We start from the raw sequence: 27,641 nt of genomic DNA, 5'->3' as shown, positions 1-27,641 counted from the left end.
TTTTGCCCTGGTTGCCAATTTTAACACACTACAATACTCAATGTCCTCAGAGGAAGGACAAGCAGGAGAAGCAGGATTAGGCGGCAGCACCAGCAGAGATAGACAAGTTGTCCTTCAGGCTAGAGGAAGATTTCGCCATGTTTGCAGCGATACCTCCAAGAGTGAGGTGAAGCGATATGGAGCTTTAGTCCCAAAGTTGCAGAGAGGTTTGGGCAAGTCCAGTGAGGTGAGCATCAGATGGTGTTTGCATCGGATGGTGTTTCCTCATGGATCATTACCCTTGCTACAGGGGCCCACAATATTCAGTAGCAAGAGGATCAATGTTAGTTGGTGGAGTTAGTTTCAGTGTGATAGTTGCAGACTAGTTGCAACTAAATGTTGAGGAGTGCAAAGCAGTGTTGATAGCAGTGTAGGAGGCACAGTTCAAAATCAATAGCAATGCAAATTTCTCAATGGACAGTGCAGAGGCTAGTAGCAGTCAGATGCTCAGGAGACAGTTGCAGCATAGAGACATAGTTGATTTAATACTTTGGATGCTTCTCAGTTGCAGTAGTTACAGCAGAAATAACAAAATTTGAGAGGGAGTGTCAGTTAAGTTGCAATGAAGATGTAGAGTTGGCAGAAGTACAGGTTGTATAGTGCAGTGTCAATAGCAGCACAGATGCCGCATTTTTCAGCTACAATATTTGGCAGATGACATGGAGTTTGTGCAATGGTTGGTGGACAGTGGCAGGCAACTACAGTTGTCAAACATTAGCAGCATGGTTAGAGGATGTTACAGAGACAGTTTGGAAAGAACGCCTTCCTTGCTAAGAGGGAGTGTTAGATTTTGTACCATCGGATGGAGTCCTAGTCTCAAGACTTAGTGGAGAGGCTAAAACACAAGAGTTCTCCAAAACCCAGAAATCATTTCTGAAATTCCACCTAGAGATAGCTTAATTAAATTAATTGACCATAATTAAAAATTCCTAGGTCTAACTTAGGAAAAATGGTTAATTAATAGCAATTAATTGAGAAAGGTGAGAATTCTCTAGAAACTCACACGGATCGACTTGGAGATGATCTCAGCCATAGTTGCAGGGGAGCGCCCCCCCTCGAACCCGCTCCCGAATCGCGCTCCGGCCGGGAGCGGCTCCGGAGCGGCTCGGGAGCGCGCTCCCGAAAAAAAATTTGCGCTCCCTGCCATTTTCGGGAGCGGTCGCTCTGTCGCTCCCGGAGCGATTTTTAACGCCCGGGAGCGATCGGGGAGCGATCGCTCCCGATCGCTCCCCGGGCATTAAAAAATCGCTCAGGGAGCGTTTCGACGGGCGCCGGGAGAGATTCGGCGATCGCTCCCAATCGCTCCCGAGCATTAAAAATCGCTCCGGGAGCGTTTCGACGGGCGCCAGGAGCGATCCGGCGGAAAAAAAATCCGCGGACGCCAAAAAAAATCCAATTTTAAATTTTTTTTTTTTGTTTTAAAAGCCCAATGGGCCTAAAAAAATTTCATTATCACTTCATTGAGCAAGAGCAAGAGCAAAGGAGCAAGGAGAAGCAAGGAGCAAGTGCCGAGGAGCGAGGAGCAAGTCTGCAGAGGTAAGTAACTTAGCAATTTAGTTAGTTTAGTTAGTTTAATTTAGTTAGCTAGTAATTTAGTTAATTTAATTTAGTTTATTGAGTTTAAAAATCATGAATTTAAATTAAATTAATTAATCCCAATAAATTAAATTAATTTGCAGATTCAAGAATCAAAACCCTGCAAACATCAAACACCATGAACCTGGCTATATTTCTTGGCATTTTCCTCTTCCTGGTGCCTTTTATGGTTATTATGGTGCTGGAGAGTAGGAAACGGAGGGGCCAAACTGAAGAGGGGGATGAAAAAACTGGAGAAAGTCAAATTGGTGAAAACCCCGGTCAGGAGGAGCTGGAGGAGGTGAACATGACCCTCAAAAAACTAAACAAGACCAAACTCCATTGTGGAAATATGTTAACAGGGCTGAAACAGGGAGAGGGGGTGGAACCACTAAATTTCATTGCCCCCATTGCAACACTGATTACACAGGTTCATACACCCGTGCTAGAAGACACCTCTGTGGGAAAAGGCCATTGGATGGAGATAAACAAATAGGAATCAAAACTTGTACAGCGGTGTCAGCAGCGGATAGAGCCAAATACATAAGGGAAGAGGAGGAAGCCCAATACAGATCAAAAAAATCAAGGGGTTTCTTTGAACCAAGCTCACAATCACAAAGAACTCCTTCAGCATCCTCCCAAGGCAATGGATATGGAGGCACAGGGTCATCATCTTTAAGGCGTAGAACCATATCAGATTTCCTTGATGAGGGGTGTAGGAATGATGTGGATTCAAAGGTTTACAGGTTTCTCTATGCATGTGGGATACCATTCAATGTTCTTCGCTCACCTTATTGGCACGAAATGGTTTCTGCGATAAATGATGCCCCTAAAGGATACAAGAGCCCTGGGTATGACAAGGCAAGAACCGTTGGCCTTGATCATGAAAAAGCAAAAATATCACATTCTTTGAATAGAATGACAAGTTCTTGGACTGACCATGGGGTGTCCATTGTATCTGATGGATGGACAAATGTAAAAGGCAAGCCATTGATAAGTGTTCTTGCTGTGTTTGTTAGTGGTCCCATCTTTCTAACTGCACATGATTACTCAGACAAGTTCAAGACCGCAATCAACATTGTAGAAGCATTACTTGAAACAATTGAACGTATTGGCCCATACAATGTCATCCAAGTCATCACTGATAATGCTCCTAATTGTAAGGCAGCGGGAGCAATTATTGAGGATAAATACCCCAACATATTTTGGCCTGGATGTTTGGTTCACACATTGAACCTTCTGTTGCATGATATTGTCAAGAACAAAAATGAACAATACCAATGGATTGGTGATTTGTACAAGAAAGGCAAACAAATGATAAAATTTATTACAAATCATAGCAATACCCATGGCCTTTTCCGCAATCACTCGAGATTGGAGTTGTTGAAGATTGCGAAGACCAGATTTGGTAGCTATTACCTCACCTTCAGGCGCCTTTTGAAGGTAAGAGAGGCATTAGCTAGCATGGTATCAAGTCCACATTGGCAGGTATTAAAGGAAAAGGCTACAAATGCAGCTGACATGGGAGGTTTTGAAATGGTGGAGGAGGCCGCTCTTGATGGTCAGTTTTGGACAAGTATGAGGCAAGTATTGGATTTCACCAAGCCCATTTATCACATGATTCGGTTTGCAGATACAGACAAACCAGTGATTGGCGAGGTGTATGAGCAAATGGATACCATGTTGGGGGAAATAAAAGATATTGTTCATAATAGAGATCCCAACTTGTACAAACTGATTCATGATTGTGTGTGTGAACGGTGGAATAGGCTTAATCTTCCACTACATTGCTTGGTGTATATCCTTACGCCAAAATACTACTCTACATCTTGGTTGGGCCAACCTGCAGCAGGGGGTGGGGTTAGGACCAAACCCCATTTAGATCCAGAGGTAACTAAAGGATATTTGGAAGCATTAGAAAAGTTGGTACCTGACCGGGAGGAATGTGCAACTGTGCGCCTTGAAATAGGCAGATACTTCAATGGCACTGGTTTGTATGGTAACTTCCATGCAATGGACGACAGAGATAGATTTGATACTCTCACATGGTGGGAAACATATGGCGGCCACGGACTTTTGCCAAAATTGGCAAAAAGAGTTCTTTCACAGGTTGTAAATACTTCTTCTGTAGAGAGGTGTTGGAGCACCTACAGCTACATACATAATGTGAAAAGAAACAGACTCAATGAAAACCGAGCAGAAAGCTTGGTTTATGTGCACTACAACTTGAGGTTGTTGAGTCATTACTGTGATTGGGCTTATAAGGATCCCACATATAAAATTTGGGACAATCACTCAGAGGATGACAATTTGAAGGATGGCATTGTACATATTGAAGAACTGGAAGAGGAACTTGTAAGGGATGAAGATGAAGCAGTTGCAGTAGCCATGCCACCTCCACCTCCACCTCCACCATCCAGTAGCAGTGCTTGAGGTCCGAGTCTTGTTCCTTCGCTGTCACCACCTCCATCTACACCCTCACGTGGAGGTTCTAGTTCTGGTCGTCGGTCTGTGCGGGAGACTCCTAGAAGACCACCACGACCTGCTTATACTCCTGGAGACTCTCGTGGCAAGGGCCACTTGTAGATTTACAGTTTACTTGTCTTTTTTAGTTTCTATTAGACTTTAGTTTTCATAACTGTTGAGTTTTGAGTCCTTGACTCTTGACTCTTTCATATCATAATGATATTTTTTGTAAACAATATATCACTGTGACAATGAAAATTTGAAGTTTGAAGTTGGGCCTTGGCAATTATAACTCATTGGTAATGATGTGAATTATGAATATGATGCTTCGTGAAAGACTAAAGTTGTTTCATTTCATTTCATTATTCATGTTTCATTTTATAAATTTATAACATTTCATATCATGTTAACAGTTAGAAGTTAGGACTTAGAAATATCTTAGATATTACTTCTTGTAATGGTTAAACTTAGCTTACAAGTACAAGTTTGGTGATCAATGATGATAAATGTTATTGAATTTTCAATTTTGAAAGCTTGAAGTTGAAACTTTAAGATTGAATTTGATGAATCATGATTCATGAGACTCAATATGTTGCAGTTGTAATATGTATTTTACTAACTTGTGGACATGGTTGATGACAATTATAATTTCTAGATGATTGATGTGATATGGTTCAATGATCAATCTATGTTCTTTTATGTTTTTTATGTCTAATTCATCATTCTACATGTTTTTGTTGACATATATGTATCAAAAATTAAAAATATATATATATATATATATATATTTTAAAAAATCGCTCCCGGATTCGCTCCCAAACCGGGAGCTTCTGAAAATGGTCGCTCCCGCTCCCCGCTCCCTCCCCGCTCTCGCTCCCCGCTTCCGCTCCCCGCTTCTGCTCCCGCTCCCAAGTAACATTGATCTCAGCCATCGATTAAGTTTTAATCTTGGTCGTTGGAGTCCCAACTGGAGATTATAAGAAGAGGTCGATGGGTAGATGGAGAAACACACTTGGAGAGCGAGTTTCCTTGGGAAGTTCGATTTTCCAAAGAGCAACATTTTGTCGAAAGAGTTCGAGCCAGAGAGGGGATACAGAGACAGAGAGGGGAAGAGACAATGAGTCTAGAGGAAGTTTTCTAGTTCCAGAGAGTCACCTACAGGAGGACCGAGTTTCCTCAGTGGGGTTGCGCAGGGCCTGTGCAGAAGCTTCAGAGGCAGAGTTCAATTCGGCCAGACAAAGGGTAGATTCAATTGCTGGAGGCCAAGAGAATTTCCGGAAGGGGTTAGTGAGTCAGTCTCAGAGGCTGCACTAGGCAGACGACTTGATCAGTTGCAATTTCCAGGCAGAGCGTTCAAGGGCCTGCACAGGGGTGACGCAGAGGCTAACGCATGGGCTTTTGTGTAGCCTATTTGTGTCAGTTGTGGAGCTGGATTAGTGTCGGGTGAGACGAAATTTGTCTCACTAATTTTTGTGGCCAGTTTATCTTGTAGAGGATCACCTATTTTAGGCATTCAATTGTACCAAGAATTTCTCATTGCTACATAATAATAAAAACCCTCAGCTATTGCACAAGTATTCCCACATTGGGTTTTTCCAGAGACATTTGTCCAAAAATAATTGTGTCATTTTTATGTGTGCTAGCATTTCTCGGTTTCCAATATTTTTATTTCCGCAGCGTTTATTTTATTTTGTGAAGAAATTGCAGTGTGATTAATTCAATACCAATGAGAAAATTAATAAACTGAATAATCAGTTAGGAGAATTAATTCCAATTGCAGCATTTCAAGGAATTTTCACACTTTGGCTTGTCTTTGGGTCTTGGAAGTCTCATTTTGAACTGATTTTATAAGAAGAGAAGTATTATTTTTGGGTTTTCCCCTTGGAGGGGTTTTTCCTTGGCTTGGAGCCTATATCTTGTATTAACTTTGTCTCTTTGTGATATTCATTGTTTTGGTAATTGCTTGATGAACAAGAAATAATAAGTAATAAAAGGCCAACTAATATCACAAGTAATTATCTAGTAAGGAAAGTCAACTATAATCTATAAGTATCTTGATTTTCCAACAGTACGGTCCCTGATTCGAGCCTCAAACTAGGTCGTCTAGCATCCTCCTGCCTCTGGAAAAATTCGCTCTTCCTTCTAGACGATCTTTCCAGCCTCCAACAAATGAAACAAACCCTTCCAGACAACTCGCTCAACTGGACTGGCTAACTCGCTTTTCTTGGACGACTTTCTCTGCAGAAGATTTCAACCTCCCTTTTCCGGCCTCTTCAGCATTAGAAAACTACTGGGAAACTCCTCTGGAATTTTCTCTGTTGCTCCCTCTCTTCGATGTTCTCTCTCTAGCTCAAACTCTTCCCTCGCTGAATCTTTGTGCATTGGATAGCTTGATTTGCCTTACTCTTGCTCTTGCAATTGTGTCTATCACCATCTCATCAACTTGCTCTTATAATCTCTCGTTGGAGCTTCAACGACCATGATTAGATCCTCATGAACGACTAAGATCATCTCAGACTTGATTCGTGTGAGCCTTTAGAGAATTCAAAATCATCCTTAAATTATTTCCCATTAATTAATCAATTTTCCTAAGTTAGGCTTAGGCTTTTTTAATTATTGATAAACTAATTTAATTAAGGCGTTTCAAAAGTTTATCTCACGAAACCTTTTCTCGGTTTTGGAGATCTCATGTTCCCTAGTCTCTTAGACACAAATCGAGACTAGAACACTTGTTCGATGCTACCAAAATCTAACACTCCCTCTTAGTGAGGAAGGTGTTCTCTCATAAACATCTCCCATTTGTAGCTAGACCACGCTACAATTTCTGACATCTGCAACAACCTGTCACTGTCCATCTAGCTACTACGCATACTCTAATTCATTTGCTACCCTTGTAGTTGAACCACTCTGCATCTGCACTAATGCTAACGCTACACTGTGCCTCGCTGCACTACAATACAACGAACACTTTGTATGCTACATCTAATCTCATGCTACTGCAACTACTATAATTGAAAATTGATCTAATGTCCCTGCAACTGTCCCATGAGTCTCTAACTGCAACTAGCTTTGCTTTGTCTATCGGGTATCTTACTACGCCCAACTGTCTCTACGCCCCTCTAGTATCTGACTACAACTAGATATGTATTATCCCTCAATATCTGACTCCGCCTTGCTGACATCTCGATTTCCCTTCTATTGAATACTGTGGGCCCCCATATCCAAGGTAATGATCCAAGAGGAAACACTTGCCCGATGTTGTCCTCCTTCGACCTTTCCCAATCCTGCAACTTTGAAGCCTCACACTCCTCCCTATGACCGAATTACATATATCCACTAGTCCAAGCACACTTCCAGAATGTTCAACCTTCTTATGGAGAGATTTAACATGTACAATCACAACCCCAATTAGTAACAAAATTTCAAAGATTAGCACAAACCTTTGGGGTCTTCAAATATTCTGATGCTACTTAGGTCAACAACACATTTCGTTGGAAGCCTCCTACTTTAATATTTCTAGTAGCACCAATCTCAACCTCAGCACTCTTCAACATATCCAAGTCTTGTTTGTAACTTCATCAATTACGAATAACCATTTTGTAGTGCTTTGGCCATTCGCATATCTCATTCTTTCTTAAAGGTCTTTTACTAGAGCTATCACAATATGCCCTCCCTCTGAACTGGGGAGATATACATTTTCTTCAAGCTTTAACTAATGGATAAATTCATCAACAACTTTATTCTTCCAACCACATAGGCTCTTTCTTTCACATGATCATGTTGTTGGAGAATTTTGACCTTTCAAAAACTTCACTCTTTTAGGAATAGTAATCCTTTTAAATAGAGGAGGAATGACCTGTTATAGAGTTTTGGGTTCATAAAACTCTATAATAGGTCATTCCTCCTCTATTTAAAACTATCCTCACCTATATGGATTCATTATTTAACAATATTAATCCTTTTAACATCTCAAGGCAACCAGGTTATCTATCAATCTTTAATGCCATTATGATTCTTACAACTCCCTCTTTCCATCATGCTCAACATCATCATCAGGTAAGCATCTTTTGTGAAAATTCGCTAACCAGAATCCCTATTGCAGCAATTGATGATATTACTCCTTTTTGTTAAATTCCTTTAAACAAATTACTTCTTGTTTCCTACGACAAATATCGTAATACATACACTGCAGCCTTCACTTAATTAAATATTATGCGGAAACAAGAGATTGAGCAAGAAAGAAAATACAACACAATAGACACCGTTATTTTTGGACAAATGTCCCCGGAAAAACTCAATGCGGGAAAACCAGTGCAACAAATCTGAGGGTTTATTATTATTTACTAGCAAATTCTGAATACCTCTCCAGTTATTCAGTTACAGAGAGAAATACTAGTAGAAACATTTGTGAGATTACCTCACACAATCACTGAGAAAAATCCCAGTTGATCCGGACTCTAGATGAAGTGCCTCTAGCAGGCCATATGTTGTCTGCGCAGTCCTCACACAGTCCCTGCGTCAACCTCTCTAGGCACTGCATCACCTAGTTTGTTGATCAATTTGTTGCCTAGAGTCTCTTCTCTTAGCCTCCCGGTCTCACACCCCAACTCCCGACTTTTGAAACTGAATCTCCCCGGCAAAATCTCGAACTCTCTCTCACCCTCTGCATTGCCCCTTCTTAGCCTTGCGTCAGCCTGTACGTCTGGGCTACTGGATCACTCTTTGCCTCTCTCTTTTGATGATTCTCCGGTTGAGAAAATCTCTCTCTTTGGATGCTATCCCTGCCCCTCAACTACAAGAAATCTCCTCGATCAAAACTTCCTCCTGAGAACTTCTCACTTCAGAATTCAATCTCTTGATCTCTCGATGTGTTTTCTAAATGACACTCAAGCTCCCTTAAATGATCTTCTCGTTGACATTCAACGGCCCAGATTAAAATCTAAATCAATTGCTAAGATCATTTTAGCTTGATCCTCGTCTTTTTCTAGAAGTTACACCCACAATTAGATTAATACCCATTAATATTTTTAATTTCCTAAATTTAGACCTAGGGTCCCATTAAAAAATATTAATTATTTTAATAAATCGTTTCTGGGTTGAATTTCCCAAAATGCTTTCTAGGTTCTTTAGAATATATGTGCCCAAGCCTCCCTGCAAAATTTGAGGCCTAGAGCACATTCGATGTTACCCAAATCAACACTCCCTCTTATCGAGAAATGTGCTCTAGCAATATACGTTACTGCATACTACTCTGATTCTGAAGCATCTTCCTCTGCGCTGCTGATGTCTGACATGCTGTCCACCAACTACTGCACTCCTGTTGACACTGCCACTGTTAACACTACATCCGTACTACAACTTCCTCTAAAGTGTTGCATCTGTGCTGCTGCTAGCACTACCACTGCCACTGCCACTGCATTGCACACTGTTGTTGCTACTCCATCAACAACGGAAAAACATCCAAAATACTGAACTAACTGTGTTCAATATGATACCGCGTGAATGTTGAAGCCTGACTATTGCTAATTTCTGCACAGACCCTTTGAATCTACTGCGTTGCTGCTGACCTCTACTCTGTGTCATCTGCACTACTGCCAACTCTGCTTTGCGTTGTTCAAACTCTAGCGCTTCTAGGCATTGCAACTGTCTCCCCAACAGTCCTCGGCACCAACTGACACTAGTCCATCTTGCTACTGCAAAACTGGGCTCCCATAGCAAGGTATTGATCCAAGAGGTGGACTCCTCAAGGATCCTGTCCATCTGTAGCTCCTTCGAACTACAACTCCAAATCAGCCCACCTCTCTCCTGAAGGTATCTCGGATGTCATGGAGAACTCTTCTTGTTCGATCTTCGCGGGCACAGCCTTCGGATCGTGCTTCTCATCCTTGTCCTTCTTATTGAGAGGACACTGAGTTGTGTAGTGACCCATCTCACCACACCTGAAGCACTTTATCTTCGAGATGTCCTTCTTACGCCTCCGTTGTTGTTGTTGTCCCTTCGATGCAAGGGCTGCATTATCCTCTTCCGCCTTGGGCTTCAACCCACTGCTGTTGTTGTTTCTATCATGTTTGACCTTGACTAAGTCTCTCCTCAGCTCCTCTTGTTTTAGAGCTACCCACATCTCATCCCAATTCGACAATGTTGCTCTGCCCATGATACTCTAGACAAAGACTTGATACTCATCTGAGACAAAATTGAGGGCCAATCTAACCAACTCTAAATCTGAGGTGTATGCCCCGTAGCAGACAATTCATCACAAATTTCCTCCAGCTTCGTGAGCAATGGATCCACATGCTCTCCCTTCTGCATTTGAGAAGATCTCAACTTCTGCTCCAAGTACATCTTTCACTGCTCAGAAGATCCCTAATATAACGAGGCCAAGGCATCCCACATCTCCTTAGTAGTCCCTCCGCTAGCAACATGATACACCATGTGATCCTTGACTCCATCCAGGATCATCTTCTTGGCCTTCGCCATCTCAACTCAGTATTTCTGCAACGCATCTGGATCTGCAGGGTCAACCACCACGTTGTCGACATATGTCTTGAGGGCATGCTCATCTAGAAGGAATGACATTCTAGCCTTCCAGATGACATAGTTGGATGCTTCGTCAAACCTATCTGATCCCTCAAGCCACTGGTTGCCATCTCTACCACAAATGTCGAAAATCTCCTCTCTCCTTCTCAGTATGATTGCTCAATGAATGAGAAAACGGACTTTTCGGAGGGAAGTATGCCGAGAAAAAGTTCCCTCACTGTGTTACTCTTCTCTCTTCTGACGTCTTTCAGCCCAACAATCTACCTGCTGAAAATCTGTGTCCCACCAGCTTCTCCTCACGTTGAGGCTTCAGCGTTGCTCCCTCTACCCCAACAAACTTTCGAACTTAGAGTCCTTCCTCTTTGTCGATGTTGATTTTGGGTAGCATCGGATGTGCTCTAGCCATGAAATTTGGTGGAGAGGTTAAGGCACATGAGATCTCCAAGACCCAGAAAACGTTTAGAGAAATTCCACTAGGATAAAGAGATATTAAAATAATTAGTCTTTTTAATGGGTCCCTAAGTCTAAACTTTGGAAAATAAAAATATTAATGTGCATTAATATAAAATGGGTGAAAAATTTCTATGTGATGAGGATCAAGCCAGTTCCACTCTTAGCCGTCGATTAGGGACTTAATCTCGACCGTTGAATCATCAACAGGAAAAGTATAAGAGGAGGTTTGAGTGTCAGTTGGAGATACACCAAGAGAGATCAGTTAGTAAGATTTTTTGGGGCGAGGTTTGCTGAGGAAATCGAGCAAGTGATCAATTGCAGTGAGGGGCAGTTCGGCAGGAGGCCAAAGAATACATAGCAAAGAGGCAGTGCAGTGTCGGGAGAGATAGCGCATGCCCTAGAAGGGATGACGCAGAGGCTGCAGGAGCTGATGCAGAGGACACAGAGGGTCATAGAGGCTGACACAAAAGTTGTAGAGGGCTTCAAACGCAGCGTTGGGAAGATTCTGTGGGGCAAACTGGGAGCATATCTGCAGATTCTGAGTCAAGATAGGGTGACACGGATCCTGGAGGAGTGACACAATTCCTGAGCAGTGCTTGGAGCAGCTTTTGTTGTCCAGGATATGGAACAGCCGGAGTCGTTGTGGGGTTTGATCATCCGGTTGCTAATTTTCCGCAATATCCGTCTTCAGATAGAGGTACTAATGTCGACGATATTCTCTATTGGGTGAGCCATTTCTGGCACCCAAGTTGTATTCATGAAATCTGCTTAATAATACAAACCCTCTATATGCTACACCGATTTTCCCGAATTGGGTTGTTCCAAGGACGATTGTCCAAACATAACAGTGTCCCTTGTGTTATTGTTTCTTTAGTGCATGATCTGTATATCTGTGAAGGCTTCAATAGTGTTTACTTCGATGTTTATGCAATTAAATAACTTGTTAATGGAAAGAACAAGAGATTGTAAACCAGTAATTGCAGTAGGGGTTCTGATGTGTTAAATTCAAGAATTTTCACATGGTATCAGAGAGATTGTAGATCATAGGCGATTGAAGACACCAACCAAGAAATCCGGAGAATTTTAAGCAAAAAAGCAATTGTCCCAAGTGACAGCGTTGTTCTAGAGCCAGAGACACAGAAGGAGGAGTGATGCAATGTAGAGAAGGTAACGTAGAGGATCACATAGTGCCAGTGTCAACACTCTAAGTCAGGTGAAGGTGACACAGTAGCTGGGAGGAGCCCACACAATAGTTGCGTCAGTTGTCCAGGCCAACGCAGAGGCAGAGGGAGGCAGATCAGACTTACATAGTGCCAAGTCATCTTTCTGAGCCAAGAAGGATTAGCACAGAGGCCAGAAGGAGCTGATCCAGCTCTCACTATGATTGCACAGAGCCATAAGGGCTCAGATTCTTCAGTTGTCGGGGCTAAGGGAGCTAAGCAAATTTCGATTTGAGGAGTTGGTGGGACGTTGTTTCTATCAGTGCAGAATAGTGTCTAAGGAAACTAATCCAACATAAAGGGGAGCACCACCTCGACAGATTTCTAGTCAAGAAATCTAGATTCAGGTTACAGCGGCAAAGGAGGATTGGAGAGGAGGGATTCGACAGTTGGCCAACGGATTTCCGAGAGGGAAATCAAGACTCAGAGGGAGTCTAGAAAAGAGGAGCAGAGATGGCAATAAACAGATTGAGGGATCAAGACAGATTGGACGAGGCTTCCAATTTTGTCATCTAGAAGGCCAAGATCTCAGCAATCCTGGATAAACATCGCATCAAGGACTATGCCTTAAGAACAATAGTTGTCCTAGTTGATCCTGATGCAAATTAGAAGTATGAGGAGGCCTAGGCAAAGGCAAAATGCATGATCCTAGATGGGGTCAAGGATCATGTGATACCACGTATCGCTGAGAAGAACACAAGGAAGATGTGGCAGACGCTAACCACCTTATACAAGGGCTCTTCCGTGCAGCGGAAGATGTTATTGGAGAATCAGCTAAGGTCATATCAAATGCAGAGAGGAGAGGAGATAGATCCTTTCCTTCTCGGGTTGCAAGGAATTCTCGACCAACTTACTTCCGTGGGGTCTACACTGGATCCAGAGTTCATGGTCAAGACTGCCCTAAATGCAGTCTTCGAGGAGTGGAAAATGTTGGTCCAAAGCATTTTGGGTAGAGCAACTCTCCCTAGTTGGGAGGAGATGTGGGCAGCTCTTTGACAGGAAGAACTCAAGAGATTGACTAAGGCGGGGAGTAGAGGTAAGGGAGTTCAAATCAAGAAGGAGGACGAGGAGGATGCAACTCTCACATTAGCAGGACAGCAAGGGCTATAGAAGAGGAAGAAGAAAGACATCTCCAAGGTCAAATGCTTCAACTGTGGGGAGCTGGGACATTATGCCTCTCAGTGCCCCAGGCGAAAAGGCAAGGGAGAAGCTTCCGACTCAAAGGTTTCTCCAGCAAAGGCGGAGAAGGATGTTGAGGTTGATGATGATTGTGCCATGAGTTCTCATGTGATTCTAAAGAAGAGGTGGGGAGACATAGAGCTGTAGTCAAGAGGACTACAAAATACGTGTAGGATCCTTGAGGTGCCCAAACTCTTGGATCACATACGGCTACGGGAGCTGTTAATGGCAGTAGCATGATGACAGGTGTTGGTTGGAGCAAGGTGTGATGGAGCAACAAGGTAGTGCTAGAGTGCAGAAGTCTGTAGCAGCGCAGTGGAGGTTGCAGCAGTGCGAGAGGCACAAAAGAGGTTGCAGCAGCGCAGTGGCAGCAAAGGGAGCACAGAATAGCAGCAGAGGTAGCTTCAACATCACGAGGCTTCCAAACTGACCAATATCTCAGTGTTTGGGTGAAGTCAGTGACTTACTTCTCGGTAACTGAGTTGCACTGCAACAGTTAGCAGTGCCAGTGCTATGGGCTGTATGATGCAGCATGTTGAGAGGGCCCTGCAGTATAGATGTAGCAATGGCAACGGTAGTGTCATGGGCAGCAGTACAGGAAGCAGCAATGTAGTGGATGTAGGGCAACAGGCCAAGCATCAACACAGAGGACCGATGCAAAAGATCAATGTGATGCTTCTATGGTGAAGCATTGCTAGAGCACATTCCCCGCTAAGAGAGAGTGTTGATTTTGGGTAGCATCGGATGTGCTCTAGCCATGAAATTTGGTGGAGAGGCTAAGGCGCATGAGATCTCCAAGACCCAGAAATCATTTGGAGAAATTCCACTCGGATGAAGAGATATTAAAATAATTAATATTTTTAATGGGTCCCTAAGTCTAAACTTAGGAAAATAAAAATATTAACGTGAATTGATATAAAATGGGTGAGAAAGTTCTAAGTGACGAGGATCAAACCAGTTCTAATCTTAGCTGTTGATTAGGGACTTAATCTCGGCTGTTGAATCGTCAACAGGAAAAGTATAAGAGGAGACTTGAGGGTCAGTTGTAGATACACCAAGAGAGATCAGTCAGTTCGATTTTCCGGGGCGAGGTTTGCTGAGGAAATCAAGCAAGTGATCAGTTGCAGTGAGCGGTAGTTCGGCAAGAGGCCGAAGAATACATAGCAGAGAGGTAGTGCAGTGTTGGGAGAGACAGTGCAAGCCCTAGAAGGGCTGATGCAGAGGCCATAGGAGCTGACACAGAAACCATAGAGACTGACGCAGAAGTCGTAGAGGGGCTTCAGAGGCATCGCTGGGGAGATTTTGTGGGACAGACCGGGAGCGGATCAACAGATTCTGATAGGGTGACGCAGCTCCTGGAGGAGTGACGCAGTTCTTGAGCACTAACTAGAGCAACTTTCGTTGTCCAGCATAGGGAACAACCAGAGTCGCTATGGGGTTTGATCATCCAGTTGTTGATTTGCTGGAATATTTGTCTTCGGATAGAGGTACTACTGCCAAGGATATTCTCTGTTGGGTGAGCCATTTCTGGTACCCTAGATGTATTCACGAAATCTGCATAATAATACAAACCCTCTATATGCTACACCAGTTTTCCCGAATTAGGTTTTTCTAGGGATGATTGTCCAAAGATAATAGTGTCCCTTGTGTTATTGTTTCTGTTTATTTCAGTGCATAATCTGTATATCTGTGAAGGTTGCAATAGTTTTTACTTCGATGTTTATCCAATTAAATAACTTGCTAATCGAAAGAACAAGTAGGAGATTGTAAACCAGTAATTGCAGTAGGGGTTTTTGATGTGTTAGATTCAAGATTTTTCATAGTGGACTCACTCAGAGAGAGACTGACTTGAAAATTAGCCTTCCGACTAGGACTATGCAAACCCTCTGGGTTTCGAACTACTGCGTCCTACAATTTTTCAATCTCCCTCTTCTGCTCAACGCTGGATCTACCAGCTCTGCTCTTCTTGCTTCTCCTGCAGCTCCGATACCATGTGAAAATTCCCTAATCGAAATCCCGACTGCAGCAACTGATGATATTACTCCTATTTGTTAAATTCCTTTAAACAAATTACTTGTTTCCTACAAAAAATATCATAATACATACACTGCAGTCTTCACTTAATTAAATATTATGCGGGAATAAGAGACTGAGCAAGAAACAAAATACAACACGATAGACACCGTTATTTTTGGACAAATGTCCCCGAAAAAACCCAATGCGAGAAAACCAATGCAGCAGATATGAGGGTTTATTATCATTTAGTAGCAAATTAGGAATACATCTCTGAATACCTCTCTGATTATTCAGTTACAGAGAGAAATATTGGCAAAAAGATTTGTGAGATTACCTCACACAATCACTGAGAAAAATCTCGCTGATCCAGACTATAGATGAAGTGCCTCTAGCAAGCCCTACACCGTCTACGCAGTTCTCAAGCAGTCCCTGCGTCAACCTCTCTAGGCACTGCGTCATCCAGTTTGTTAATCGATTTGCCCTAGGGTCTCTGCTCTCAGCCTCTCGGTCTCACACCCCAACTCCCGGCTTCTGAAACTGACTCTCCCCAGCAAAATCTTGGACTCTCTCTCATCCTCTGTGTTGCCTCTGTGTGGCCCTTCATTGCCTTGCGCCAGCCTCTGCATCTAGTCTACTGGATCACTCTCTGCCTCTCTTTGTTGATGATTCTCCGACTAAGAAAATCTCTCTCTGGACGTTATCCTTGCCCCTCAGCTACAAGAAATCTCCTCGATCAGAACTTCCTCCTGAGAACTTCACACTTCAACAATTCGATCTGTTTATCTCTCAGTGTGTTTTCCAAATGACCCTCAAGCTCCCTTAAATAATCTTCTCGTTGACATTCAACGATCCAGATTAAAAGCTAATCAATGGATAGGATCATTTTATCTTGATTCTCGTCTTCTTCTAGAAGTTACACCCACAATTAGATTAATACCCATTAATACTTTTAATTTCCTAAAGTTTAAACTCAAGGTCCCATTAAAAAATATTAATTATTTTAATAACATCGTTTTTTGGTGGAATTTCCCAAAACGCTTTATGGGTTCTTTGGAATACATGTGCCCAAGCCTCCCTACAAAATTTGAGGGCTGGAGCACATCCGATGTACCCCAAATTAACATCTTCAACATCTTGAAGATTATGTACCTACAAATCTTCAATAACAAGTACACCCAAACGCAAATATGCAAGAGCATGAAGTTAACTTTAACAATATAGGGTTAGCGAGTCATTACAATGGGAACATATAGGGAAACAATAGAACTTTTATATATCCAAAACCAAAAACTAGTTAGGACAACAACGGTTACATCTTTCATCCCCTAGACTTTCACATCTATATATGCTATGTTTTTTGTCATAAACCCTAGATTCCATTCATCTTATATATCAACAACTATATTAGGTTAGAATTCCAATCATAGTGAAAGCATTTTATATCTAGGGTTCCATTAACAAGCCCTACAAACTTATATCGATCTCTACTAGGGTTTTTTTCGTAAACCATAGACACAAACATCAAAATTTCAAAGTTAGATAAATAACTAAACAAAGCTAGGGTTTCAATCAAGCAGAAGCATACACACCTAGGGCTTCATTCCTAGGATCCTCCGTTAATTATTACAAGGGTTTTGCCATAAACCATAATTCATCAAACCATAAAACTCTAAGGTTTCATAACATTATCAAAACCCTAAACATCAAGAGAGTAGGATTTCATCATGAGTTCTAAACCCTAAGAAAACTAGGGTTTCATCATTAGCATACCCTAAGCATCAAAAAGCTAGGGTAAAGAGATGGTTCATTTAATTTAGAGATTAATCGCCCTAACAATATAGAATCTTAATGATTCTATAGCAAATCCTAGACATGAAAGAGTTAAAGAAAATCTCAAAATGATTATACCTTTTAATGAAAAGACTTACTACAAATATTTTACATTCCTTGAGTTGCTTCTTTTACAAACCTTGTAGGGTTTCTTCATTGAAAGCTTCTTTTGAATCAAGCCATAATTCTTGTTGCAAGCTCCCTCTTAACCTTTAGAGTATAACTGCAGACTTTCCTTTTAAAGAAAATATTCAAGCAACAATATTGAGGAAATCAAAATAGAATACTTAAGATAATAGAAAGCCACAATAGAAGGGTTTCCTTTTACATAAGATCATCTTTATATATCTGCAACATTTGCTTGACAAGTACCATTAAAAGTAGTCAAGAGTATAATCTAGGGTTTCCATTAAGCTTTTAGAAAATGAATTCTTAGGATTCTTTTTTAGCACAGACCCCTGTTGGACACAAATTGTCATTGATGTCAATATGGCAATATTCGAGGAGCAGATAGACGACAGAGATGGAGACTATGTATGATTTGGGGAGCAAGATGAACAAAGGTTTGAGCAAGGAGAAGGTCCAGAGTGGGGATGTGATTGCGATCGATAAAGCTTCTGGGAAGATTACAAAGTTGGGGCAGTCTTTTGCGAGGTCCAGGGATTATGATGCAATGGGGCCGCAAACCAAGTTCGTACAGTGCCCGAATGGAGAGCTTCAGAAACGCAAAGAAGTGGTGCATTGCGTTACACTGCATGAGATCGATGTCATCAATAGCAGGACGCAAGGGTTTCTGGCCCTCTTTACAGGAGATACTAGAGAGATCCGTTCTGAAGTGAGGGAACAAATTGACAGTAAAGTTGCTGAATGGAGGGAAGAAGGCAAAGCTGAAATTGTACCAGGTGTGCTTTTTATTGACGAAGTCCATATGCTTGACATTGAATGCTTCTCATTTTTGAATCGTGCTCTAGAGAATGAGATGGCACCGATATTGGTTGTTGCAACAAATCGTGGCATCACAAAAATCCGTGGAACAAATTACAAGTCTCCACATGGTATACCCATTGATCTATTAGATCGCCTACTCATTATTTCGACATAGCCATAAATGGAAGATGAATGTGAGCCGTCGGATCAAAGAGCAGCGGATCCAACGATCGTCGCACGTGAAAAATGCGCAGATGATAATGCGCGGGAGACGTACAGGTAGGCGGTAAGCGGTATTCCCCGCACCGCCCACAGGGGTTCAGTGGTATACGTACAAGGGCCAACGATCCAATCAAAATACGACGTGTGGCAAATGAAAATTGCCGCCCCCGCAGGTTAATGCGCATGCAGGTTTCGGCGAGGAAAGGTACGACTGTCGTCCGATCGCGATGAGGTTTGATCGGACGGTGAGGAGAGGCATGTGGTTTAATGTGCAAGCAAAAGGCCGTAGCAACGCAGGAACTATTGGATGAGGGTGATCAATGGCTGCGATTGCGAATGCGGCAGAGGCTAATATGGGCGCGATTTACATGGGTTTTTGGAATAAAAGAGAAACGGTGGGGCAAAAGGGTGTTTCTAGACTTTTATATCAGTTTTCTTAGATTTCGTTCCTTTGGTTTTTGGATCGCAATTGAAATGGCGGCTTCCACCATGATGAGATCGTCTATTACGGCGGGATCGTTTCGTGAAAATCATCGTCCTTCTGTGGCGGTTGATGCACAGATCCGATCGAAGATAACTAGCACCGATGGCACAGTCAGATTGCCTTTCGAAAGCCTTGGAAGCAATTTCTTCAGATCCACTACAGAGTTTGGCCAGGGTTCAGCCTTACAATGTCAGATTGCTAGGACTTTGCAACCAGTTAGAGCTATTGCAACAGAGGCCCCTCCTAGAGTTCAAAGATCTTCAGGAAAGGAGAGGACCAAGATAGGAATAAATGGATTTGGTCGTATTGGGAAGCTGAAAGATCAAGCGAGTCAGAGGAAACGACAGCGACTGAGGAGGAAGCCTAAGAGTCGGTGTAAGCGGAAACGAATGGACAAAGGCATGGGAATGTATAAAATAGTAGAAACAGAGAACTGTTGGTGCGGTTATGGTGGTGAAGAACCCGAGGGTGAGATAGTAGAAGCAGCAGAGGCAAAAGAGGCAGAAAAAGCAGCGGAGGCTGTAGAGGCAGCAGAAGCAGCAGAGGCAGGAGAGCAGGAGTGAGACAACCTTAGCTGAATAGAGTGCAGCAGCATACCTGTTTATACCAAGGTTGGGTTGGAGCCCAAGAGGTTGGAGCCTCAAAATTGAACAGGACTAAAGTCATTGGGGTAGGTGCTCCTAAGTGCAGAACCACTGCAAAACAGAGTTGGTGCTCTGGAGGTTGGAGCCTCACTGAAGTCCAAGTTGGAGCTTGGCAACTATTCACAATCAGATTTATACTTATATTGTATTTATTTCTGTGCACTTTCTTGAGTTTTAATAAAAGCATTAAATTCAGCTGTTGATTTCTGTGTTCTGTGTATTCATATACATATCTATATAGGTTGTTGGCAATCACTATAACAATTAAAAAATAAATTGTAAGAAATACTGATTCACCCACACCCAGTATTTCCAACAATTGATATCAGAGCAGGCTTCTTCATACTAGCCTAACAGCTTGAAGAAGGATCCGCAGCCATGATGAGAAACCACGAAGCATCAAGAAGACCTCCTTTGTTCGATGGCACTAACTTTGGTTTCTGGAAGAAAAGAATGACTTACTACTTAATGTCCCTTGGACCTGAAGTCTGGCATTTTGTTCAAAATGAATACAAAACTACTTCCACTCTTCCAACAGACCAAGACGAGAGGAAAGCCTACATCGCAAATGCAAAGGCCATGAACTCCATCACTAGTGGAATCACTGATTCCGAGTTTACAAAAATCATGCACTGTACCTTGGCCAAAGAAATGTGGGAGAAGCTAGTTGGATTGTACAATGGAGACTCAAAAGTCAAAAAGGCAAAGCTTCAAACTCACAAAAGACAATTTGAAAGTTTGAAGATGGAAGATGAAGAAGATATTGTAGCATACCTCCTCCGAGTAGCTGAAGTGGTAAATTCCCTGAAAGGATTGGACGAAAGAGTTGAAGAAAGTACTATTGTTCAAAAGGTATTAAGGTCTCTTCCAGACAAGTTTGACTCCAAAATAAGCGTTATAGAAGAAGCAAAGGATCTAGATACCCTCAAAATGGATGAACTCCATGGAATTCTCACTGCCTATGAAATGAGGAAAGGTGACCCGAGCTCCAAAGATGCAGCATTCAAGGCCTCAAGGTCAAAGAAGGGGAAAGAAAGGAATGATTAGTAATGAGTCAGATGTGGAATCCGAATTGGCTCAATTTGTATGAAAGCTGAAGAAAGGATCTAAGCTTAAAGGCAAGTATCCTCTTATCTGTTTTAAATGTGGTAAAATAGGTCATTATGCAGCAAAATGTCCTCATAAACATAACAGTGATGATGAAGGAAATTCTAAAAGAATGGCACATAAAAAGAAAGGGTTCAATAAGAAAAACTTCTTCTCCAAGCAAGATGAGTCTGATGAGGATGAGTTTATGGTCATCAAAAGGAAATCAGATGAGGAAAGCGATCATGATGAAAGCCAAGAAGCATTATTCATGGCACTCGCAGATGATGATGACTCAGGGCTGGAAGGAAATGTAGATGAACTATTAATAAGTGCCATTGAAGAAAATGAGAAACTACAGAACAAAATCATTTCTCTCAAAGTGGAAAACGAGGAAATAAGAAGGAGAGAAGATCTCTTGGAAGCAAAGCTTAAAGAAAAGGAAGAGACTTGTGAAGAACGCGAGACCGAAATAGTGTCTCTGAGAAAGGAGTTGGAGCAAATTAAAAAGGGCTGTAAAAGCTCTCAAATACTTGAGACTATTCTGAAAAATCGAAAACCTCAACATGACAAGTCTGGAATAGGTTTCAAAGGAGAATCCTCAAGCCCTAAGAATAATGCGAAAAGCTATGCCGATGCACTTTCCTGCAATCCAAAACATGAAAAGTGCACCCCAGATCCCAAGAATGAAGAGAGAATTACTCCAAAGAAGAATGTGGAGTCGAATCATGGACACTACAGCAAATACAAACCTATACCCCACCAAGGGCCCATCGCAAATCCAAAGAACGAGGGAGGAGTAATTCCCAGGAAGGAAATCAACTCAAACCGTGGTTGCTTCAACAAGTACATAACCATCTTTCTTGGACACTGCTTTCACTGTAAAAACTTCGTTCATCAAGCCAAACATTGTATGGCTCGTAGAAGTGAAAAGACAAAGCTAAAGGATAGAATAATCAACTCATATGCCCCCAAAAGGCAGGGACAAATCAAAACCTTTAATTCATTTGATCCCTTGACCAAATTTGATCTGATTTGCTCTTTCTGCTACAAAAATGGACACTATGAACAAGACTGCCCACTCAAAGGAAGAAAGACGAGTAGCAAGAACTCCAACATGGACAAATGCGGCCTAGCTCTATATGCTCAAAATAATGGAAACCAATGGTTTATAGATAGTGGGTGCTCCAGACACATGACAGGAGACAAAAGGAAGTTTGTCTCACTGAGCAAAAAGGAAGGGAATTTGTCCTTTGGAAGCGGATCTGGCAGAATTGCAGGAAAAGGAACAGTTACTCTAATCAATGGAAAAGGAAAATCTCAAGATGCTCTGCTGGTTGATGGACTCAAACACAACCTCTTGAGTGTCAGCTAGATCTGTGATCAAGGACATAAGGTTGTTTTCAGCACCAAAGACTGTGAAATAAGGAACTCTGCCTCAGGGAAACTTGTGGCAAAAGGGGTGAGGACACCAGACAACATTTACATTCTTAACAAGATTCAAGAAAATAAATGATACCTGAGTCAGACAGATGAGAGTTGGTTGTGGCACAAGCAACTTGGACATATAAGCTTCGAAAATCTGATCAATATTAGCAAGATCAAAGCTGTACGAGACATCCCAAGGCTGTTCAAACCAAATCAAGCAGTATGTGGTCCATGTCAACATGGAAAGCAGACCAGAATCAGCCACAAGACAAAGGAACACTCTACATCGAAGCCCTTAGAGATCATCCATGCTGATGTATGTGGGCCAACTAGAAATCAAGCACTCCAAGGAGAAAGGTACTTTGTGTTATTTGTTGATGATTATACTAGAATGATGTGGATATATTTCATAAAGTATAAATCTGAAACTTTTGAGTGTTTCAAGAATCTAAAAGCCCTTGTAGAAAATGAAAAAGATTCAAAAATTAAGTGCCTCAGAACAGACAAAGGAGGAGAATTCACATCAAATGAGTTTAGTGAGTTCTATAATATTCATGGAATTAAAAGGGAATTCTCGGCTGCTAGAACACCTCAGCAAAATGGGGTAGTTGAAAGAAGAAACCGAACAGTCCAAGAAATGGCAAGAACTATGCTATTAGCAGTAGACTTACAGCCTAGATTCTGGAGAGAAGCAGTAGGGACAGCTGTCTACACACTGAATCGAACTCAATTAAGACCAAATTGTGATAAAACTCCTTATGAGCTATGGAAAGGAAGACCTGCTTTGGTGAAGTACTTCAAGATCTTTGGAAGCAAGTGCTTCATAAAAATAAATGATGGTTCACCAGGAAAGTTTGATTCTCGGGTTGATGAAGGGATATTTCTTGGATACTCTACACGGAGCAAGGTTTACAAGTGCTACAATTATCGAATGAAGAAAATAGTGGAAAGCATTGATGTAAAGGTTGATGAAGATCTTCCAGTAAAGGAAATTGAAGAACATGAAAATGACTCTCTCATTGAAAAAGAAGAACCTAAAGAAGAAGAAATAGATGAGGAAGAAGAAGAAGAAGAAGAGGAAAGAGAACCACCTAATACCCCTTCTACGACGAAGTATGTCCAAAGACACCATCTAGAAGAGCAGATCATTGCCAATAAAGATGAAGGTGTGCAAACCCGAAGAAGGATAACAATTACACCCAAGAGGAAAGTCATTGCCCTCCTATCTATGATAGAACCAGAAACATTTGCAGAAGCAAGGATCCTCATTGGGTAAAATCCATGGAAGAAGAAATGACCCAAATTGAGAAGAACAAGACATGGGAGCTGGTACCTCGTCCAAAGGACAAAACCATAATAGGAACCAAATGGGTGTTCAAAAATAAAATGAAAGAGGAAGGACAGGTTATCAGAAACAAGGCAAGACTTGTCTGCAAAGGCTATTCACAAATTGAAGGTATTGACTTTGAAGAGACATTTGCACCAGTGGCCCGTATGGAAGCTATCAGGATGTTCTTGGCATTTGCTTGCTCAAAAGGATTCAAAATCTATCAAATGGACGTGAAATCAGCATTTCTAAATGGGGAACTCAAGGAGGAAGTCTACATGGAGCAGCCAAAAGGTTTTGATCTAACAGTAGGAAAGGACTTAGTTTGTAAGTTGAAAAAGGCTTTATATGGGTTGAAACAAGCTCCTAGAGCTTGGTACGCAAGACTGGATCACTATCTACAACAACAAGGTTTCAAAAAGGGAGTGGCTGGAAGCAATCTATACATAAAGACAGATCAAGGTAAGTTACTAGTTTCTCTTGTTTATGTCGATGATCTGATTTTTGCTAGTAATAATGATGAAATGAGCCATTAATTTTCTCAAAACATGTCAAAAGAGTTTGAGATGTCAATGATAGGAGAGTTGCCCCACTTCCTTGGACTTCAAATATCTCAAACTAGAGCAGGATTGTGTATATCTCAAACCAAATATCTAAAAGACATGCTCAAAAAATATGGAATGGAGGATTGTGCACCCATGAGCACACCTATGACCACAAACTGCAAACTGAGCAAAGATGATGACTCCCCTCTAGTAGATGCAACTCATTACAGGTCAATGATTGGAGCCCTTCTATACTTAACAGCTACACGACCAGACATAATGCAAGCAGTAGGAATGGTGGGAAGATTTCAATCTGCTCCCAAACAATCCCATTTATTAGTTGTAAAAAGAATTCTCAGATATCTGAAGGGAACTTCTGATTTCAGTCTTTGGTACCCAAAGGACTCAACACTGACTGTAACTGCATACACCGATGCTGATTGGGCTGGAAGTATAGATGATCGGAAAAGCACTAGTGGAAATGCATTCTTCCTAGGAGACTATTTGGCATCTTGGCTCAGCAAAAAACAGTCATCCATATCATTATCCACAGCCGAAGCTGAGTATATTGTTGCAGCACACTGTTGTTCTCAAATACTATGGATGAAGGAAGCTCTAAAAGATCTCGACATATGTACAAATCAACCAATTTCCGTTTATTGTGACAACACAAGTGCTATCAGTCTCAGCAAAAATCCTGTGATGCACTCAAGAACCAAACACATACCAATCAAGTATCATTTCCTCCGTGAACAAGTAGCTGAACAAAACATCGTCCTGGAATATATCAGTACTAAGGAGCAGATAGTTGATATTTTCACAAAACCTCTTCCTCGAGAAGCATTCGAACATCTGCGTCAAAATATGGGGGTTATTTCTTTATCATCACTCAAGTTCATTCATAAAGATGTAGCAGGACAGGGGGAGCAGTTTGACAGGGGGAGTCCATATGCATCCCTTTGCCATTGATGTCAAAGGGGGAGAAAGCAGAAGAATATTGCCATCAATAACAAAGGGGGAGATTGTTGGACACAGATTGTCATTGATGTCAATATGGCAATATTCGAGGAGCAGATAGACGACAGAGATGGAGACTGTGTATGATTTGGGGAGCAAGATGATCGAAGGTTTGAGCAAGGAGAAGGTCCAGAGTGGGGATGTGATTGCGATCGATAAAGCTTCTGGGAAGATTACAAAGTTGGGGCGGTCTTTTGCGAGGTCCAGGGATTATGATGCAATGGGGCCGCAGACCAAGTTCGTATAGTGCCCGGATGGAGAGCTTCAGAAATGCAAAGAAGTGGTACATTGCGTTACGCTGCATGAGATCGATGTCATCAATAGCAGGACGCAAGGGTTTCTAGCCCTCTTTAAAAGAGATACTGTAGAGATCCGTTATGAAGTGAGGGAACAGATTGACAGTAAAGTTGCTGAATGGAGGGAAGAAGGCAAAGCTGAAATTGTACCAGGTGTGCTTTTTATTGACGAAGTCCATATGCTTGACATTGAATGCTTCTCATTTTTGAATCGTGCTCTAGAGAATGAGATGGCACCGATATTGGTTGTTGCAACAAATCGTGGCATCACAAAAATCCGTGGAACAAATTACAAGTCTCCACATGGTATACCCATTGATCTATTAGACCGCCTGCTCATTATTTCGACACAGCCATACATGGAAGATGAATGTGAGCCGTCGGATCAAAGAGCAGCGGATCCAACGGTCGTCGCACGCGAAAGATGCGCGGACGATAATGCGCGGGAGACGTACAGGTAGGCGGTAAGCAATATTCCCCGCACCGCCCACCGGGGTTCGGTGGTATACGTACAAGGGCCAGCAATCCAATCAAAATACGACATGTGGCAGATGAAAACCGCCGCCCCCGCAGGTTAACACGTATGCAGGTTTCGGCGAGGAAAGGTGCGACTGTCGTCCGATCGCGGCGGGGTTTGATCGGACGGTGAGGAGATGCACGAGGTTTAATGTGCAAGCAAAAGGCCGTAGCGACGCGGGAACCGTTGGATGAGGGTGATCAACGGCTGCGATTGCGAATGCGGCAGAGGCTAATATGGGCGCGATTTATGTGGGTTTTTGGAATAAAAGAGAAACGGCGGGGCAAAAGGGTGTTTCTAGACTTTTATATCAATTTTCTTAGATTTCGTTCCTTTGGTTTTCGGATCGCAATGGCAATGGCGGCTTCCACCATGATGAGATCGTCGATTACAGCGAGATCGTTTCGTGAAAATCATCGTCCTTCTGTGGTGGTTGATGCACAGATCCAATCGAAGATAACTAGCACCGATGGCACAGTCAGATTGCCTTTCGGAAGTCTTGGAAGCAATTTCTTCGGATCCATTACAGAGTTTGGCCAGGTTTCAGCCTTACAATGTCAAAGTGCTAGGACTTTGCAACTAGTTAGAGCTACTGCAATAGAGGCCCCTCCTAGAGTTCAAAGATCTTCAGGAAAGGAGAGGACCAAGATAGGAATAAATGGATTTGGTCGTATTGGGAAGCTGAAAGATCAAGCGAGTCAGAGGAAACGACAGCGACTGAGGAGGAAGCCTAAGAGTCGGTGTAAGTGGAAACGAATGGACAAAGGCATGGGAATGTATAAAACAGTAGAAACAGAGAACTGTTGGTGCAGTTATGGTGGTGAAGAACCCGAGGGTGAGATAGTAGAAGCAGCAGAGGCAAAAGAGGCAGAAAAAGTAGCGGAGGCTATAGAGGCAGCAGAAGCAGCAGAGGCAGGAGAGCAGGAGTGAGACAACCTCAGCTGAATAGAGTGCAGCAGCATACCTGTTTATACCAAGGTTGGGTTGGAGCCCAAGAGGTTGGAGCCTCAGAACTGAACAGGACTGAAGTCATTGGGGTAGGTGCTCCTAAGTGCAGAACCACTGCAAAACAGAGTTGGTGCTCTGGAGGTTGGAGCCTCACTGAAGTCCAAGTTGGAGCTTGGCAACTATTCACAATCAGATTTATACTTATATTGTATTTATTTCTTTGCATTGTCTTGAGTTTTAATAAAAGCATTAAATTCAGCTGTTGATTTTTGTGTTTTGTGTATACATATACATATCTATATAGGTTGTTGGCAATCACTAGAACAATTAAAAAATCAACTGTAAGAAATACTAATTCACCCCCCCCCCCTCTCAGTATTTCCAACAACCCCAAAGAGAAATATGTCAACATCATTGCAAAGGATCCTACAAACCCTAGATATTTTATGCTTGGCTCAAGTGAATAGTCATACATACCTAATACCTTCGAATTCTATTGAATATACTACTCTCCTTGCAATCTGAAAACATATTGTTAAATTTGAGATATAAAGAACAAAAACAATACTTACTTGATGACTTCAAGCTAGTCTGCTTTCTCTTCACTATCACTGTAGTTTTTCTTTTTGTAACTAGGCTCATTCCAACAAGCTTCAATGATTGATATATGAATCTAACGTTGATCCTCCAAATTGAGCTATTGATCGTACACTTCTTGAATGACCCAGTGTGTGATGTAAGAGAGCTTCTACAAGTTATGCCTTTTCCTTGAAAATGACAACCTTTGTAGGAGAAAAGACTTTCAAAAATAATATATATGTGTGTGCTCCTGTTAGTCATTGTGGAGCCTTCATAGGTCGACTTCTTATCTTACTGTCAAAAACA

At 42.0% G+C, this 27,641-nt stretch overlaps 1 protein-coding gene and 2 pseudogenes across 2 annotated transcripts in view; 2 read left to right on the top strand and 1 right to left on the bottom strand.

Moving 5' to 3' along the window:
- The window catches only part of LOC149228129 (DHHA1 domain protein), a 377,957-nt gene that overhangs the window by 52,704 nt on the left and 297,612 nt on the right, over nt 1–27,641 (bottom strand). The gene's annotated exons all lie outside the window — the stretch shown is intronic.
- On the top strand, nt 41–18,417 carry LOC149228132 (uncharacterized; annotated as a pseudogene).
- On the top strand, nt 18,939–25,752 carry LOC149228131 (uncharacterized; annotated as a pseudogene).

The sequence above is a fragment of the Pinus tabuliformis genome, chromosome J, assembly GCF_031772625.1.
Source record: "Pinus tabuliformis cultivar Carrire ecotype Pingquan chromosome J, CPIR1, whole genome shotgun sequence".
Taxonomy (NCBI): Eukaryota; Viridiplantae; Streptophyta; class Pinopsida; order Pinales; family Pinaceae; genus Pinus; species Pinus tabuliformis.
This window is presented reverse-complemented; position numbering and strand designations above follow the sequence as displayed.